The 5,671-nt window shown below is 32.5% G+C and overlaps 1 long non-coding RNA gene across 1 annotated transcript; it reads right to left on the reverse strand.

Moving 5' to 3' along the window:
• Positions 1-3,092: 3,092 nt before the first annotated feature.
• On the reverse strand, positions 3,093-4,881 carry LOC129927908 (uncharacterized). Its single transcript, XR_008779561.1, has 3 exons — positions 4,588-4,881; positions 3,837-3,954; positions 3,093-3,722 (listed from the first exon to the last, which is right to left on the reverse strand). It is a non-coding gene; the product is annotated as an uncharacterized LOC129927908 (long non-coding RNA).
• Between the last annotated feature and the right edge of the window lie 790 nt (positions 4,882-5,671).

The raw sequence follows: 5,671 nt of genomic DNA on the forward strand, positions 1-5,671 counted from the left end.
CAAGCCAATCAAATACCTTGAATTTGGTCACGTGAGATGACTATTGTGCTATTAAAAGAAACAGTCACGTGAAAACATTATATATAATTAGTAACGGGAAAATTAGGCTTTTTATTCTCAAACAAATAAATTTAAAAAAACAACGAATTTGACGTACGCAAGACTAAAGAAACTTAATGATCTTAAATTTTTTTATGCAACAAGTTGAAAAAGAAAATCTTGGATAAGATAATATTTATTGGTCCAATCAAATGGAAATTCAGTTTGACTACAATTGACCTCCTCAGCGTAACTACTGTAACAATAACAATACAGATGCAAATACGAACAACATTCACACACGAAACACATACACACTATGTACTTCTCGATGACGACAGATGACATTATATGCAAATTTAAGATCTAAACAAATTATATTGCTATGATATGAAAATTAACACTAGTGTAGTAGATTTAAATACACTTATCAATCTTCAATATATTTTATTAAAATTTATGATTTATATATAGCTCTGGCGAAGCTTAAGGAAAATACTTACAAGAAATAAACACACAAATAAAATGTGTAGTAGTAGGAATGTGCCTATAGCGATATTTTATGCCTAGGGTAGGCCTACTATACGTTAAATATAATACCACTAATAGTACACACCGGCTACGCCCGTTGAATTGTTCTCAGGCTTTATAATTGTTTATTATGCCCGGAACACCCCCCCCTTCTATTTTTTTTTCTTTGAATTGTAGGCCTAATAAACGGGACACATTTTAACGATCAACCGTACTTTTTCTGGCCAGTGAATTTGTGTATGTGTTACAATGAAATTTCACGGCCCGCTCTCTCTTCCTCTTTCTTTGGAACCCCAATTTTGTTTTGTTTTTTTAACCATCGTAATTTCTCTGACATAGATTTTTTACTCAATTTGAAAAGTAATATCATAATGCGCCCCAGACACACATACACAAACTCATATTTTGGGCCCGTTAATTCTAGTATCACTTTTACCATTACCAACAACAAATAGTTAGTCCTTCGTACACTCTATGACTTTTCCTCTGCTTCTCAATTCAATCTATATTATATTTCGACCGTGACCCGGGGAGTGACCCTCACCCCGGTTAATTTTAGGCCTACTAGCAACTTTTAGACACCGCATACATTTCTTCATACCATCTGTTTCAGGCCTATGGGAAAAATGCATTTCCGAAGGCCCCATTAATTTAATGCCACATTCCCTTTCCTCATTCTGTTCTCTAAATTAAAAGAAATATGACAATTAATCTGGATTTATCTTTTTGAATCTAACTTGTTTAAATGCTATTAAGTTTAGTTATTATTATTATTAGGCCTATTGTTATTATTATTATTATTGGCTACCTAGAAGGAGGCTCGAGGTTCGACACCCGAATCGGGCAGAGTTGTGTTTACTGAGCGCCTAAAGGCAGCACAGAAAACCAACTCCTAGATACCCACTCCCCCCCCCCCCCCAATTGGTCCACAAATGAGATTGGACCAAAAGCGCTCTGACCATGCTATAAGCATGAAAGCATGAAAGTAGCGCTATATAATAGCTATAATAATAATAATAATAACAAGGAAGCATATTAAAAATAAGTAGAATTAGGAAAAAGAAAAAAAAATGCTTTTAAATGTGATATTTTTTCAATGCTTTTGTATAAACAGACTGTGGCCTTTTGGGGAAATAAAATACATAGGTTTGATAGAAATCTTCCCTTTAGTAACATTTATGCGGCCATTATCTTATAAAATACAGACGTGATTTAAAAAAAGAAGATATCTGTGGACCTACAGGCCCATTTGAGTACCGGCCCACCGGGCATTTGCCCGAATGCCCATATAGCCAGTCCGCCCCTGGGTACAACATTGTGACAACACATAAGTGAGAAAAGTTTCAGCTTGATAAGAAAATGGGTGTGGGAGAAATACCGTGTACAAAAACTATGTCAGGTAGTTAGAGAAAGTTGATATAAGCCTTGTAAAAAAAAAAAAAACAGTAGGCCTACACGAAGCATTAGCCTAAAAAGACTCTCTTGGTCCTAGGTCTTCCACGACGTTATAACTCTGGCTCCTCCTCTAACCACCTTGCCGATATTCTTCATCGTAATAAAAAAAAGAAAGATCACGCCCACCTCCCAAACGAAACAATAAATGTGTTTTGACACATTAAAAGTGTAAGTGGAAAAGTACTTTACACACCCCAAACCACATTGGCAAATGATTTTAAATGCATTTTTAAAAAAGTTCACTAAAGGGGACTTATTCAACATATACCACCTCATCTGCTAAGTACGATTTCTTTGCCTTGTTCAAGATACCTAACAGAATAATTAATCGCCAATAGTTAATTAAATTGATTCTTGTGTTGTCGGGTAAAAGAAATAATTGTGCGAAATTTCAGTTTAAGGGGAGGTACACCTAAAAAAATTATTTTCTTTAATATTGATCAGAAACTTATCAAAACTGGTTGGTTGGTACAGTAACTCACCCTGATAAAAAAAAACTTAGAAAATTGTGTGTCACTTTTGTGGTTGCCATGGTAACGGCCGCCATCTTGTTTTTTGTATATGATTTTTAAAATGCTTTTCCTTTCTTAATAATCAATAAAAAAGACTCAAACTTTCTTATTTTGAAGAAAGAAACATGACTCTATAATGTGACATCTCAATTTTTATTACAATTCTATTTGTTTTCACAAGATTTAGAAGTAAAATAAGTGGTATAGTTTTTTACAAAAAAAAACTTTTTTTTAGAGATGTCAAAGACAATAAAATGAACATCATGAATTTAAAAAAAAAACGCTGGATGTCACATTAAAGTACTAACATATATCTTTAAGTGTTTCAAATTTTATGCAAATATCTTAAATGGTTGCAAAGTAATAGCAATTTTAGTTTTGGTATTTTTGGAAAAATAAGAATCTAAGAAAAATTGATTTAAAACTAAAATTTATTTGTCAAACTATGTAAAATCACTATATTTGAATAAATAACACTTTACAATTTGATAACTAAATATAGTCTTATAATGTAAAAAATTTGAGATCATTTCATCAATAAGTTTTTAAGTTATAGTACTTTTAAGATGATCATATAAGTCGATAGCAAAATGAGAAAAATAGCTAAAAATTAAAAATGTAAACAATGGATTTAAAACTTTCCAGAATATTAACAAACTCCTTTTGCTTCTATCAACTGAAATTCTATGTATGCTTTAGCATCTTTTCTCAACAACAGTAATCTTTTTACAACTTTTTAAAATTGCATTTCTTAAGATTTTCTGAAAGCTTGATAATCTAAGTGGATGGTTTTTCTTGCTGGCCTAATAATTGAAAAAAAGTTTTAATTACACTGACAAAAGAAAAATTTACATTAAGTTGTCCCACAGCAGCTAAAATAGAACAGTTTACTTTTTCTGGATTAATAAATCTAGATTTGGTCCAAAAGTTTCTAGTTCATGAGCGAATCGACGTAATCGTACTTTGAGTTTCCCCAAGTTTACGTCGTTGTATAATTTGCTTGTTCTGATAGCCTTTGGTAAATTGAGTAGCACTGTTCTGAAGTTACTTTTATATCTCCAAAAGGTTAAATCCCACACACTCTGTTAAAAGATTGGATAACAGTGTGGTGTATCGCAGTTAAACTCGTTGATGAACATCTTCCAGAATATTTCAGCGGAATGCGTCGCCACCATTGCTTGAATCCTAAAAAATAGAGAACAAAAATGTATAAGAAAAATAATTAAGTAAACATCAAGTGGCAACAACATAATTATTCTAAATAAATAAGGTTTTCAAACAAGAAACAAAAAAACTAACCTTTATAGAATAGATCTAGTTGATATCACAATTAACTTGGTGAGATTCAAACCAATCTTTGTATTATGTTGGAGGCAGGGATTTCATTCTGCTACCAGTAGTCAGTAGTACTTCAAACCTGACAAAAGATTGATATTAGGTGATAATCAATTTTATAGAATATATAGGGCACAGGTAACAAATATTGTCATTAATTAGTAGCTTCTGATGTCTAGATCTAGGTTCCATGTTAATAAATTAAAGCAAAATGTCATGTCTACTTACAGTTGGATTATCATTAATATTAATATAGATTTGAATCTTACAATAGTATAAAGTCCATGTCAAAACTAGGTTGCACACTCAGACTCTATCTATTTAATACATACATCTACATCTAACATTGAAAGCTGTTTAAAATTGTAGTGTTTGAGTAGGAGTATATTAGTATTACTATTTACATTGACATGATTTGAATCATATCTTCTAGACGTCTAGATCTACTAATCTAGAATTAGATCTAGTGTTTATATGAGCTTCAATAAGCTGTTTTCTTTTATCTTCATCTTGGTACAGAATAATCTATGCATCTAGTAGATCTAGTCCTAGATTGGCTAGATAATGAATTAATGATCTATATTACTATATTTAGTAGTGGATCTAGAATCTAGACCTGGCTGGATTCAATATGACCAATAGTTAGTGTAGATCTAGAGTAATCTAGACCAGACTCGTAGATCTAGAATCACGAAATCCTATTTATTATACTCACATGATGAAGATTTCCGAATAGCAAGAATAAAACATACAAAAACGTTTATTTTATGATACTGAAACTGTTTTGTTTGCAACGAGAAAACGGCAGCATGTTTGTTTTTCTATTTTCGATAAGCTGACGTATACACAGTCACTAGGGGTATTCCGGTAAGCAACCAATCAGCGTTCAGTATTTATGAGTGGGCTATAATTATACGAAAAACTTACCAAATAGAGTACGCAAGTTTCTAAATTTAGCTAAAAACTTCTTATAATAGATTAGGAAGTGTTGCCAAATCTTAAAAGTGCTTTTGAAGCCGAACAATTTGATACCAAATATGACCAGTGTATTTGCTATGCAAAAGAGTTATTATAGGCGTAACTATGGGGGATTTTTACGTTTTTCAATCAAATCTTGATTAATAAGCACCCTAAAAATGAAAAAAAGTATAATTTAAAGCAATATTTCAGAAAATTGAACATTCTATTCTAGTAAATAAATGGATAAGCTATCTAAATACGTTTAAATCTAAAAATCCATTTTTGGGTCCAAAATGACTATTTTCAAAGGTAATCCTCCCCTTAATCCGAGATCGGGTGTGGGAAAAATAACGTGTACAAACTTTGTACCATACAGACAGAATAAGTTGATAAAATCTTTGTTAAAATTTGACTCAGATTCTACATTTCTAAGCACACATTGGCGAATGATACTTACATCTAGGCTTCCCGGGGCGCATTGGCGAATGATACTTTGATCTAGGCTACCCGGCGCACATTGTAACTACGCTTCCGTGACAATAAACGGCCACATTGGTTCACAAAAGGGGGGATAATACAATGAAGAAATTGTTCTGTAATACGAATAAGAGGCCTAATAATGATGTGTCCATCTAGGTCATGCATGTTAACCATTGACTTAAAATATGCCAAGTCGTTGGTTTTCCTGGCTAATTGAGGAAATCCATTACATGCTCTAATAGCATTGGGAAGAAGGAGCACTTGTGTAAGTTTGTCGTAACACGTGGATTAAAAAATATGCCTTACATTTTGTGTCTTTCTGAGTAGGCCTATGTTATTAGGTGTTTGTTACCGCGGCC

This window comes from Biomphalaria glabrata, chromosome 8 (genome assembly GCF_947242115.1).
Source record: "Biomphalaria glabrata chromosome 8, xgBioGlab47.1, whole genome shotgun sequence".
Taxonomy (NCBI): domain Eukaryota; kingdom Metazoa; phylum Mollusca; class Gastropoda; family Planorbidae; genus Biomphalaria; species Biomphalaria glabrata.